Genomic DNA, 14,311 nt, shown 5'->3' on the forward strand with positions numbered 1-14,311 from the left:
CCAGTTAAGGTTTTTCCATATAGTAGTTGTATTTTCTCTATGGCTGTGTCAAGTTAATATTTTTTTAACAAACCGCTGAGACTGGAGCAATTTGATCTTTTTTATAAAATGCCGTAAAGTTGTGCTTTTTCTACATTTATGGCAATGTTTTTTGAAGTTGAAACTTTTTTTTTTTCCCCTTCTCACTTCTGAAAGTGTTCATACTGTAATATAGTTCTGTAGTTCTAGGGGTGACTAGTGGCATAATAGGCAACCCTGTAAATTAAGAAAGGCAAAAGTAATACAATTGCAGATGTGCATACTCCTTTTGGAAGTCATTTTTTTTCTCGTGTCTCTTGCTACTGGGTAGCTGGCAGCAGTAGGCATAGAACAATGGCTGCTGCTAGTATGTACATCGTGATCACTGTCCTTTTTGGTGGCTGGTGTCTCAATTCATCTCCATGGGCCAGTGATACATTTTTGACATTCCTGGTCTGTTGAGGACCCTGCCCTCAATGTCAGGAAGGTGCACACCAGATAGGCCAAGTCAAGAGTGCAGTTTTACACCAAATATGTGTGGGATTTGTGCAAGGCATTGGCTTCAAAGTTGCTCTCTCAAATTCAGAGCAACTGTGCACTGTTGAATCTCTCACATGCGCAGTTACCTATTGCTGAATTCACAGAGATTGAGCAGCAAGAATTAGGATCTGCAATGAAGTCTGATAAAATTGGTGTGCAGCTGTAGACCCTCTAGATTTGAATAACACTAATTGGTCAAATCTACCACTGGTGGCACATAATTATTTCAAGCAAAGTGTGTTGTACTTGCACCATTGTTTCTTGCACAAAGGAGATTTTTCACCAAAATCTTGCCATAATTGAAAATTCACATCTACTTTACTCACTAATCCATAGAGAGTCATTTTTAAATCCATGGGCTTTGAAACTCACTGTGCTGTGCTTTGCTGTGCTATACAGGTTACTATTAACAAACTTGAAAGTCCCTTCAAATTTGTTCTCATTCTTTTAATAATTCTGTTTGTTCTTGGGAGATGGGTGACTCTGGTGAGGCTGCATTTTATTGCCTTTTCCCTGGTCGCCCTGAGAAGTTGATGGTAGGCCTTCTCCTTGAGCTATTATAGTTCTCCCACAGTGGTGTAGGGAATTCCAGGATAATGACAGTATTGATGAAGGAAGAGCAATGTATATCCACCACAATGGTGTGAGATTTGATTGTTGTGGTAGGGGTTGCTATTGAATTAACCTTGACTCCCACCTTGCTAGGCTCTTGATGTCTTCATTCAAATGCTGCCTCGATGTAAGTGGCATTCAGTTCTTTTTTATTCGTTTGTGGGATGTGGGCATCGCTGGCTAGGCCAGCATTTATTGCCCATTCCTAATTGCCCTTAAATTAGGTGGCTTGCTAGGCCATTTCTGAGGGCATTTTACAGTCAACCACATTGTTGTGGGTCTGGAGTCACATGTAGGCCAGACCATGTAAGTTCGGCAGATTTCCTTCCCTAAAGGACATTAGTGAACCAGAAATATATACACTTTTAGAATTAAATTAAATATTATTTTGGATGCATCATAGGATGGATGAATTCCCTGTCAGACCTGGGCGCAGAACTAAGGTTGCTTTGGCCCAGTAAGCTTAGCTGCTTGTTGCTCTGAGCAAAGCAGCAGTAGTCGCTGGGACCAAAGAAATTTGTTTTTCAAAACTTCCAACTGCTGTCATTTCTCTGGCGGTGCCAATCACAAAAGAAAATCTTATGAGATTGAAGATGTTACCAAGTGCAAAAGGCACAAAGCAAAACCAAATTATGTTTTGGCCTCTCGCATAATCCTTGCATAATCTGAGGCTCAATCTGGCACATTTGGGATTCTGGTGCAGGGACATTTAAAAGCCCAGACTCACTGGTAGTTTTGAATAAAATATAAACAAAACCATGAATTTCTGGAAAAAGAAGTAATCACTCAGGACTTAAAAAGGAAAAAACTGGCTGGTGGACATTTGAAATAAAAATAAAATACTGGCGACACCAAGTGGATTAGTCAGCATCCGAAAAGCACAAAGTTCCGGGGTAGACCCTTCCTCAGAACTGTTCTGACAAAGATCTACAATTGTGGTCTAAAAGTTAGAGCCATACCTTTTAATGAGTGAAATTAGGAAACACCTCTACAAGTAAAAAGTGATAGAAGTTTGGAACTTTCTTCCGCAAACGGCAATTGATGCTAGACCAACTGTTAATTTTAAATCTCAGATTGTTAAATTTCTGTTAATCAAAAGTATTAAAGGATCTGGGGCAAAGGAGTTAGGTCTTGGGTTAGCCATGAATGAGGAGTTACATGGTCTCCTCCTGTTCCTGTAACCATTTTTAACTTCTTTCCATTTCTTTTACCTTTTCGAACTTGCAGCATTATATAGCTGTGAAGCCTTGGCACTCCATACTGGCCAAACTGAGTTTCTCGTCAACTGGTGCACAACAAAGTCTAATGATCATGTTTCAGTTGTTCCATTTTGCAGGTGGTATTATACATGGAAACTACAACCCGAAAACGGGCCCAACCAGGACACATTGCCATTTACTTTCCAGGCAAGCAAATAGTCCTAATGAACAGTCCTGTTCCCATATCGATGCCTGTGAACCTATACAATGTGTTGGTAGGGTTTCAATCCTTAGGTATATCACCACTGAGCTTGATCCTGCTCTTAATCTTATAACCCACATATCGAAGCTACTTTAACAGGGCTTACTTAGTAGCATCTGAGTCAGTGGGTTCAAGTCCCACTCTAGTGACTCGAGCACAAAATGCAAGCGGACTTGCCCAGTGCACTACTGATGGAACGCTGCACTGTTAGATGTGCAATCTTTCGGATGTTAAACCTGGGCTCCATCTGCCATCTCAGCGGCCTTAAAAGTTCCTGTGGAACTATTCCGAAGAAGAGCAAGGGGGTTCTCCCCAGTGACCTGGGCAAGTACTTATCCCACAACCAACATCGTTCAAAACAGATTATCCAATTATTCTCTCATTGCTGTTTATTGGGATCTTGCTGTGTGCAAATTGGCTTCCATGTTTCCCTACATTAAAACAGTGACTACACTTCAGAAAGTGCTTCATGGCTGTAAAGCACTTTGGGACATCCTGGCATCACGAAAGATGCTGTAGAAATGCAAGTTTTTCTTATTTCGCTTTGATTAGGAGTCAGACCTTTGGCTGAGATCAGCTAATTTAACGCAGGCTAGGAATGGAACCAAGAACCACTTGCTCTGTACAGCTCGTGCATTTGCTCTCCTCCAACTGAGCCATTAAGAGATTTCTTTTTTGCCTACATAACAGTCACTATACTTAAAAATAATAATTCATTGGTTCTGAAGTGCTTTTGGACTTTGAGAGCATAAAAGGCACTAAATAAATTCAGTTTTTTCTTAAATGTTAATGCCAAACCAAATATTACAGATTATGGATCATCTATCCATCAAGCACAATCTGTGCAATTATACTTGAGCTATGCAAAATAATGCCCATGTTTGGTTTGGTTTTGTATAAAATTGCATATTTATAATGTATATTTTTACCCTGCATCATCCAAAATGTTGGCCATTGTGTATATATGACTGAAGAGATTGAGCTGAAGAATAGAACATACTATACCTGGTGTTAACCCGGGATAGGTAAAAGGAATAACCAGCGTGTGCTTTCAAATTTAAGTGAGCAGCACTTACAACTAAGAACACAAAGGAGTCTGTATCCTGTTTTATTCATGGTCTTGCTCCAAAATAAATCATCATCTGATTCTGCTTTATGTTTGAAACCAAAGGACTGCAGGCGGGGGGGCGGTGTACCTTGTTCTCCCTCTTGTGTAAACAGGTTTAAGCTCTTGGAGCCAACAGCATTGTGGACCCATTGAGTTTTATGACTATTGAATGTGCGTCGGATTAAGGCCACCAAGTTCAATGAAGGGAACACGGCCCATTTGTTGTAATTTGGGTTCCCACCCAACTGTTGCACAAGGGAGCCTAGCAGTGTTGTAGAGCACAGTTCCCTACGTGCATAATGGGAAAGCAATGCACAGAAATCACTCTCCTGAAGCTGGATCCCACTATAACTGTCTAAGTGTGCATTGGGCAGTGTATTATCAAAAAACTGTTTTGAGTTTGCTGTGGCAGGAAGCCAAGTTCAGACTGGTCTGTGACCAAAATGTAACCCTCCAACTCCTGGCAATTCTGCCTACTAAGCCTAGATAACTGTGCTTGTGGTTCTTACTTGTTGGTTTGTCATGTTTTGTACAACAATATCTGTGGTAAATCTTGAATCAGAACACCAAGGTCTATTGGTAATCACAATTGAGATGTACACATGTTAACAAGACCACTGATTTCAATTTTAGATGGTGCCTAAGAGGGTTTAAAGGCAAAACGCTTGGAACACTCCAAAAGGTCTTGGATGAGCTGCTGTAGCTGATCTTAACTAGGTGGCAGTATGGATGCTGCTGGGTTAGGGAGGGATACCCAGTACTGTTTGCTTTCCAGTTACCCATATTGGAAGGTAAGTGAATCTGGTCTAATATAATATATAATAAAAACAAGAAATGCTGGAACCACTCAGCAGGTCTGGCAGCATCTGTGGAAAGAGAAGCAGAGTTAACGTTTCGGGTCAGTGACCCTTCTTCGGAACTATATTATATAAGTGAATCTGGTCATTGGGCAAGAATAGGATTAGATTAGGCTGTGATGTTTCCTCCAGCTGCATAGCTTGCTGACATTCACAGTCTGTTACCATATAAAGAATAGTTGCTTGGCTGAGAAAGAGATAAAGGGAGATAAAGTTAGCACGACCTGTTTAGTTTGGGAAGGGAGAATAGCTGTGTGTCCTTGTTCTCACAGTAACGGATACAAGTGACGTGAATAAATGTTTGATTTGTTCCACTGCATTGTGTGTTGGGTAAACGCACAATAAAAATTTGACATTCTATTGTCAAGAAATGAAGACTTTTTAAAATTAACCTTGGCCTGAATTATTTCATGTTTTTTAAATATCAGCTGCTGTCATTTCTGCTAGTACCTTACAATTGTTTCCTTATCAATCTGAGGGCAAGGACAATTTTGGAACATCACCTGATGGCCATTTTAAGGAACATAAACTCCTCTGCAGTATTAAGGGATGCTGTGTTGTCCCACATATTGATTTTTGTTGCAGCTGAGCCCCTTACATCCTTGTTTTCAAATGCTTCCATGACCTATCTCTACAATCTCCTTCAGCCCTACATCACTATAAGATCTCTGTGCTCCTCCAATTCTGGCCTCTTGTGCGTCTCTGATTTTAATCATTCCACTGTTGGCGGCCATGCCTTCAGCTACCTAGGCCCTAAGCTCTGGAATTCCCTCCCTAAAATGTTCTGCCTCTCTTCCTTTAAGATGCCTGAAGGGGTGGTAGAGGCAGGAACCCTCACAACATTTAAGAAGTATTTAGATGAGCACTTGAAATGCTATAGCATACAAGGCTACAGGCCAAGTGCTGGAAAATGGGATTAGAATCGATGCGGTAGGCCGAAAGGCCTGTTTCTGTGCTGTATAACTATGACTCTATGCTCCTTAAAGCCTGCCTCTTTGACCAAACTTTTGGTTATCTGCCCTTATATCTCCTTGTGTGGCTTAGTAAAGCGCCTTGAGATATTTGACTACACTATAAGTGCTGTACAAATGCAAGTTGTTTGATTGTCTGTCTGGCTATAAAATACCCAATGGCACTATGCAAGGAGGAGGAAAGAGTTATGATGTCCTGGCCAAAGGTGGACTGGCTACTGGGGAATTTCCTGAGTGGCTCCCCCCATTAATTGTTCTTGACTACCCCAGCAATCTTTACAGCTGTATTTTGGAGTGTCCCAGTTTTCTACTCCTGCCTTGGGCCATCCCAAGTGCACGCATTTTCATAGAGTTTGACCTTTAGGAAGACTATGATTGGAAATTTCCTGCTTGGGGAGCTGCTTATTCTCTGCTGCTAAAGTGCTGAGGCTCGCGACCCCTCCCAGGAATTGCTTGCTGACAGCGTTTCCTTTTCCTGAAGCCATCTGCAGAAGAGAAGTATGGGATCATCTCAGGGTAACAGTACTCACTACCGAGAATTAGTTTGGCATTTTTAGAAGCTGCTACTCTTTGCAATCCCAAAGCTAAATGGTCTCAAATTCACTCGTTTGTTTTGCCTGTACCTGCCTACAGTTGCCTATCTGTCCATATGATGTACTGTTGTTTTATTAATTTGCATACAGTGAGCCTGACACTTCCAGTTCCCATACCACTACACAAAACATGTACAGTTTGTTAATAAATTCCGTTCAAGGGTTGGATGGTACAGCACATTGTAGTACTAGACGTTCAGTTTTGGGGCAATTTTAACTGGGACAGAGATGATGGAAGCTCCTGGTTGTAATGACTCCGAAATGAAGTGCAATCGTCTTCTGCTTTTTGGCACAATGGCTTCCTCCTCCTAATCGCAATCTCATTTTCCATGACACATCCTAAGCCCTTTTCAGCAGCTGGCCTGCCATTGGTCCTGACCAACATTTTTCTTTCAATCAACATGATCAAAAACGTCACCTCCAGATTGTTTGCGAGATGCTGCTGTAGCAGAATTCATTTTTGCCTCGTAAAAATAACAGTCTCTGCTCTTAAAAGTAATTCTCTCAAGGCTGCTGCTTCCCAGATCATCCATTTTTTTGCTCCTCTCTGAACTATCTACACGTGCATTAGTGTCCTTTGGAAGAGAGGATGCCCACATTGGCCACAAGCTTGCACGCATGCAGCTGTTGGCTAAATTGTGCTTTTGAATTCAGGTCAGCTGCATTGCTTGGCTAGCTAGCAAAGATCCATCCGGACCAATGAGGAAGAAGCAACATCACCTGGCTTCTCTGCTGTGACAGATCTGCCCCCTTTATGCTGCTGTGCCAAAAAAACAGGGAAAGTGTGCATGTGAGTGATTTGGGCTGGTGTGAATGCTCCACAGTTTAAATTACAGCTTTAATCACTTTCACAGCTATTGCACGGTCTGGCTGATACCCTCCCTGGTATCAGTGAAGTTACACGCAGCCCATCAACATACAGCTGTATTGCTGACCCCTATGAGAGAAGCTGCGAGGCCAGGCCCCATTACCAGATCCCTCAATTACTGCTGTTGGCACTTACAGTTGGAGGTGGAGAATAAAGGAAGATTTTACTTCTTTCTGTGGGAAGCGTGTTGAGTTGCTGATTAGAGTTGCCTCTGATGTGCTTTTGACTGCCAAGTAAAGAACGAACAAACTTGTATTTCGATAGCACCTTTCATGACCTCTCAGGACGTCTCAAAGCACTTTACAGCCGCTGAAATACTTTTGAAGTGTAGACACTGTTGTAATGCAGGAAACAAGACAGCCAATTTGGACACCGCAAACTCCCACAAACAGCAATGTGATAGCTAAAAAAAAAATTAACTGGTCAGTTATGTTGGTTGAGGGATAAATATTGACCCAGGACACCAGCAAGAGCTCCCCTGCTACTCTTTGAAATAGTGCCATGGGGCAATTTACGACCACCTGCGGGGCCTTGATTTGACGTCTCATCTGAATGACAGCACCTTGGACAGTGCATCACTCCCTCAAATCAGTCTACATCTTGCACTTCAAGTCTTTTGGACTCACAACCTAATTGAGTCGAGAGTGCTACCTACTGAGCTACGACTGACAGCATTACAAAGGGGATTTAGGGAAGCAGAGCACAACATGGCAATTGTGAATATGCTGATCGATTCACCATAGGAAATTTGCTGTAGAGCAGTTTTGTTTACTGTTAAGAAAGCTGGATGTTTTGAAGATCTAAAAGCAACTCCGTACTCTGGTTGTTATTTCTTTTGGCCTGCATTGTTTGAGTGCTTTTATCTCGCTAGCGGATCTCCTGTGCTATTCCTCTAGGTAATCGGATGATGCACTATTATTAATGACAATATACTATTCTGCAGTTACAATGAAGCTGCATTTAAGTTGGCCTCAGAGTCCTAATTGCTGCAAGGAAGTACAGCCTGAGGACAATATAAATTTAATTGTTGTTTGAGGGCGAATTGGCAGATTGAAAATAGCCTGAAATGAGTGTCCTTTTTAAAAACAATTGAAATGCAGCAGACATGATATAAACTTTGACCTTAATTACTGTAGTACTTGTACATGATCAAATATGTAGCTGCAATGGAGCGAAACTCGCTATGTGTTGCGCCAGTTTTTGGACTTGCAGCGAGCGCAAATCATACCTATTCAGCAATGGGATAGCCCGCACCCAATTTGTGCAGGTTTTGATCCCACTGCTAAGTTCAAGAAATCCACTTTTTAGGCAACCCAACAGCAAGAAGAAAATCAGGGCTCAACTGATTTCTCTTAAGCACAAGATTTGACCTGCAATGAGCTTACAGTTCCCATATTCACTCCCATCACCAAGACCATCTACTTCCATTTCCGTAACATTACCTATCTCCACCCTGCCTTAGCTCAACTGCTGCTGAAACGATCATGCCTGTTTTACCTCCAGACTTGACTATTCCGATGTCCTTCTGGTCAGCCTCCAATCTTCCACCCTCCTGTAAACAAGATCATTCAAAATTCTGCTGCCCTTATCCTAACTCACACCAAGTCCCAGCCATCCAACAGCCCTGTGTTCGCTGAGCTACATTGGCTAAAACATTATTTTGCTCCTTGATGTGAGGGCAGAAAGTATTGTATTTGAAAAATGTTGACCTCTGCAAACCGGTTCAGGGTTAGTTGGAAATGGCAAGCTTGAGAAAATAGTGATTGACTGAACATTGTCCCTTGTAGACCTTTTGTGCGCATTGTCAGTCCTTTATAATGCTGCTGGATTGAGGAATGAATCTGTCTGGAATTTGAAGGCAGCATCACAAATTAGTAGGCAGTGTATGTTTATCTTATCTTTTTTTTTCTTGTCACTTTCCACGTGTGAGGGATGTTGGTGCTGGAGAATAGAGAACCTCCTCATTTCAAATACTTGGTGGAAAGGGTTCTGGTTTTTGCTACATCAAATACAGAATCTTCCCTCTGGCCATGTCAAGCATCAAATACTCCCAATTCAGGGTCTGTACAGGATGAATGAAGTAAAGCTCCCTCTACACTGTCGCATCAAACACTCACAGGGCAGGTACAGCACAGATTAGATGCAAGGAAAAACTCCTACAGCTGCTGCTTCAACAAGTTGGAGGTAATCATTGACCAGAAATTTAACTGGACCAGCCATATAAATACTTTGGAAGAGCAGGTCTGAGACTGGGAATTCACAAGGCACAAGTCAAGATTGTGATGGAATACTCTCCAATTGCCTGAATGAATGCCACTCCCAACAACACTCAAGAAGCTCAATACCATCCAGTTCAAAGCAGCTGTGTGATTGGAACCACATCCACCACCTGAAACATCCACTCCCTCCACCACCAGCACACAGTGGCAGCAGTGTGTGCCATCTACAAGGTGCATTGCAGCAACTCGCCGAACCTTCTAAACCTGCAACCTCTACCACATAGAAGGACAAGGGCAGCAGATGTATGGGAGCACCACCACCTGCAGCTTCCCCTCCAAGCCACACACCATCCTGACTTGGAACTATATTGACATTCCTTCACTGTCACGGGGTCAAAATCCTGGAATTCCTTGCCTAACAGCATTGTTGGTTCAAGAAGTCAGTTCACTACCACCTTCGAGGGCAGTTCGGATGGGCAATAATGGCTGGCCTTGCCAGCAACACTCCCATCCCATGAATGACGAAACAAAAAAAACCACATTGTCCTATCATACACTCAGGGCAGGTATAGCATGCGTTACATTTAGAGAAAAGCTCCCTTTACGCTGTACAAACGTGCTAAGAGATAAGTAATAGCAGAGAGCATAGCCTTGGGGCAGCTGCAATGCACTGACATGTCATCTGATAACATAAAGGACACCTCTACCGTATCCAGAACCTAATTTTTCATTGTTTGCAGGAGGCAGCAGAAGACATGACCCTCATTCCTATCATCTCTCCAATGGGCCTGGTGATACCTTGATGAAATAGGTTGCCAGTCTGTGCTTGACATCCTAATAGAATAAAAGAGCAGAGCACCCCCCCAGGATGTGAGATTCCCTGGAATTCTGACCTTTTAGCAGGGAATTTTAGATGAGAGGTTATCCATCATACAGGTGTGATGCGCATTGGTCACAGGGAGAAGCTGGGCTTTGAACTGGAGAATGTTGGCACAAGGGGTGCAGTGGTATAGTGGTTATATTACTGGACTAGTAATCCAGAGGCCTGGACCAGTGATCTGGAGACATGAGATTAAACCTCCGCATACCAGCTGGGAAATTTAAATGCTGTTAATTAAGTAAATTTGGAATAAAAAGCTAGTATCAGTAATGGTGACCATGAAACTACTGATTGTCATAAAAGCCCATCTAGTTCACCATTCCTTTAGGGAAGAAAGTCTGCCATCCTTACCCAATCTAACCTACGTGTGACTCCAGACCTACAAAAAGGGCTTAACTGCCCTCTGAAATACTCAGCCACTCAGTTGTGTTCAAGAAGGCGGCTCACCAACATCTTCTCGAGGCCAAGTAGGGATGGGCCATAAATGCCGGCCTTGGCAGTGACGTCCACATCCTGTGAAAGTTTATTTTAAATTCAAATTCAGGGCTTTTGTGCTTTGAATGTGTGCGGTCTGGCATTATTGCAGTTCCTTGCACTCGGGACAATTCCACCTACTGCCATAGACTAGGTACAGCTTCCAAAACAAGAAAACTTCCACTTACATAGTGTCTTTCACGCATTGTAATTTATTTAGCAAGGGGCGTAGAGCTCCAGTGACTAAATGAAGAATAGCTGATACTGCTGTATTAGTCACTCAGTTGTGACTTATTAAAAATGTAATATTTTTCTCCAGCCTATTTCCTCTGCGCCTGAAAACATTAGAGGAAGAACTTCTTGTAATGTAGCACCTTTCTCAACCTCAGGACTTTCTCAAGCATTTTACAAACTTGAGTCACTGTTTATAATATAGGAAATGCAACAGTTAATTTGCACACGGCAAGCTCCCACACAGAGCAATGAGGTAATATCCAGATAACCTTTTCAGTGATGTTGATTGAGGGATAAATATTGGCCAGAACACTTCCAATGGGGATCACTGGGGATTGATCAGTATTAGCAACACTGGCTGAGTTTCCCCTACACCCCCTATCAACCCCAGAGTTGCTGAAGCCACTCCTGAAACCTCTCTACCTCTCGCTGCTTAAAACCTACTTCTGACTAAGATTTTGGTCACCTGACCTAATACTTCTCTATGTATTTTGGTGTCATGTTTTGTTTGATAACGCTCTTGTGATGTGCCTTGAAACATTTTATTGTGTTAAAGTTGCTATAGAAATGCAAGGCTTTTTTGTTGTTGTAGTGTCCCTACACTTCCAGGGCTGAGGTCATTTTTAGCTTATCCAACTGGAAATCAAATGTGATCATGTTACCCAGCTCTTCACTTGCTTTTAATAATGCCGAAGATCTTTAACACGACAGTCTTTAATGTTACAAAGGCCCCAGTGTGTTTTGCAGGTAAATGCAAAGTGGCTAAGCTGGGAAAAGAGAGACTTGGGGAGACAGCTAAAAGCTTGGTCAGAGATTTGGCGAAGTTGAGGGAGGGAATTCCAGAGGATAGGAATCCAAAAGGCTATCTGTCACCTCCAGCCCTTCCGCTCTCCGATCTCCTCCAGTTCTGGCCTTTTGACTACCTCTGATTTCTTTCACTCCATCACCAGTGACCATGCCTTCAGATGCCAAGATCCTAAGCTCTGTAATTTCCTCCCTAAACATCTCCACCCCTCTCTCCTCCTTTAAGTCTCTCTTCAAAATCTACCTCTGACCAACCATTTTGGTCACCTGTCCTAACATTTCCTTTTGTGGCCTGGTATTAAATTTTACAACATAGAACAGTACAGCACAGAACAGGCCCTTAGGCCCACGATGTTGTGCCGAACCTTTAACCTACTCTAGGATCAAACTACCTACATACCCTTCATACTACTATCATCCATGTACCTATCCAAGAGTCGCTTAAATGTCCCTAATGTATCTGCTTCTACTACCACCGCTGGCAGTGCATTCCATGCACCCACCACTCTCTGTGTAAAGAACCTACCTCTGACATCTCCCCGAAACCTTCCTCCAATCACCTTAAAATTATGCCCCCTGGTGATAGCCCTTTCCACCCTGGGAAAAGGTCTCTGGCTATCCACTCTATCTATGCCTCTCATCATTCTTGTACCCCTCTATCAAGTCACCTCTCATCCTTCTTCGCTCCAATGAGAAAAGCCCTAGCTCCCTCAACCTTTCTTCGTAAGACATGCCCTCCAGTCCAGGCAGCATCCTGGTAAATCTCCTCTGCTCCCTCTCTAAAGCTTCCACATCCTTCCTATAATGAGGCGACCAGAACTGAACACAATATTCCAAGTGTGGTCTAACCAGGGCTTTATAGAGCTGCAGCATAACCTCGCGGCTCTTAAACTCAATCCCCCTGTTAATGAAAGCCAACACACCATACGCTTTCTTAACAACCCTATCAACTTGGGTGGCAACTTTGAGCGATCTATGGACATGGACCCCAAGATCCCTCTGTTCCTCCACACTACCAAGAATCCTGTCTTTAAGCCTGTATTCTGCATTCAAATTCGACCTTCCAAAATGAATCACTTCACACTTTTCCAGGTTGAACTCCATCTGCCACTTCTCAGCCCAGCTGTGCATCCTGTCAATGTCCCGCTGCAACCTACAACAGCCTTCCACACTATCCACAACTCCAGCAACCTTCGTGTCATCATTTGTTTGATAATGCTCCAGTGAAGCACTTTAGGACATTTTACTATGTTAAAGGCACTGTATAAATGCATGTTGTTGCTCTTAAGGTGAAGGGACAGGGGTAGGAGATATGTGAAGGCAGAGGAATGAACCAGGCTGGGGACTGGAGGAGATTGCTAATGTAGGAAAGGGAGGGACAAAATCCCATGGAGGGGTTTAAGTATGAGAATTTTGAATAATACTTTGGGTTTAGGTCAGCACACACTGGGCTGATGGTGGATCAGGAGACTTGACAGCTTGTTACTTGTATATCTGGGAAGCCTCCATTACTTAATGAGAATTTTTACTGAAAAGGTTTAATCTTCTAAAGATTGCAGTCTTTGTTAATGACATTTAGCAGAGAAGAGTGGTGCCAGTGGGAAGCAGTCGAGCAGCAAAAGAGCCTCTGATCGAAAATCTCACCCGTCCCCTTAAAGAGAGAGCAAACTGTTTACCTTTAAGGCCCAACCCCTCATACTCCGTCCCATATCACCCAGGCCGCCTTTTGTTTGGTTTAACCAGGTGGTTAGTTTTTAAAAAACCAGCTCAATGGACAACACCCTTTGAAAGAAGGTTGGGCAGAAAGCATGATCAGGAAAGCTCTAGCTGGGAGTTCAATAATTGCTGCTGTTTTCTATTGGCTTGAGACAGGCAGGAAGAAAAATTAGGTGAGTTGACGCATGATATGCTTGGTAAAAGACTGCGAGTGACGGTAAAAAAAAAAAACCCTACTGTTTGGATTAAAGAGAGAAGTCAGGAGCTAGAGGAGGAAGTGATGTAATGGATTTAAAATGGAACAGTGAGGAAGGATGCCATAACCTTTGCTACTTCCTCATTCCTGCTCTGGGTGCTTAGAAGGGACAACATTTGGGAGATTCTGGCAAAACCTAATTTTCACGCAAGGTAGTGAGCAGGATAATTTCAGGCCTGTAATAACATGTAAGTACAGACACACTGAGATGCCATGTCCAGAGAAGTAGGTCAGAGAAATTAACTGGCAAAAGGTTCCTGCACTCATGGGGAAGCTGAAAAAGCAAATTTGAAAGCATTCATTGATTTTTCACATCATCTGCTTATGCTATTTCCTGCATTTGTTGCCCAACATGTGCATATTATGGCCTGTTGCTGTGTGGTTATGAAAATCTTATTTCTGCAGTTAGACGACCTTTTCGTTTGGGTAGCTGACAGTCTTTAGGGGTTCCTAAGAGTGTGTCAGTATTTGTGGTGGAGAGAGAGGGTTTCAAGGAACATCACCTTCTGTGGAGAGAACAGACAAGTTATCATTGGAATTAAAAACAAGAAATGCTGGAACCACTCAGCAGGTCTGGCAGCATCTGTGAAAAGAGAAGCAGAGTTAACGTCTTCGGTTTCAAAGAAGGGTCACTGACCCGCAACGTTAACTCTGCTTCTCTTTTCACAGATGCTGCCAGACCTGCTGAGTGGTTCCAGCA

General features: G+C 42.8%; 2 protein-coding genes across 2 annotated transcripts in view; one reads left to right on the plus strand and one right to left on the minus strand.

Annotated features, from left to right (window-relative positions):
- wu:fc17b08 (microtubule-associated protein futsch) overlaps window positions 1-14,311 on the plus strand; it is a 47,710-nt gene that overhangs the window by 14,448 nt on the left and 18,951 nt on the right. The window lies entirely within an intron of this gene.
- LOC137380790 (slit homolog 1 protein-like) overlaps window positions 1-14,311 on the minus strand; it is a 382,190-nt gene that overhangs the window by 9,405 nt on the left and 358,474 nt on the right. The gene's annotated exons all lie outside the window — the stretch shown is intronic.

The sequence above is a fragment of the Heterodontus francisci genome, chromosome 20 (assembly GCF_036365525.1).
Source record: "Heterodontus francisci isolate sHetFra1 chromosome 20, sHetFra1.hap1, whole genome shotgun sequence".
Classification (NCBI taxonomy): domain Eukaryota; kingdom Metazoa; phylum Chordata; class Chondrichthyes; order Heterodontiformes; family Heterodontidae; genus Heterodontus; species Heterodontus francisci.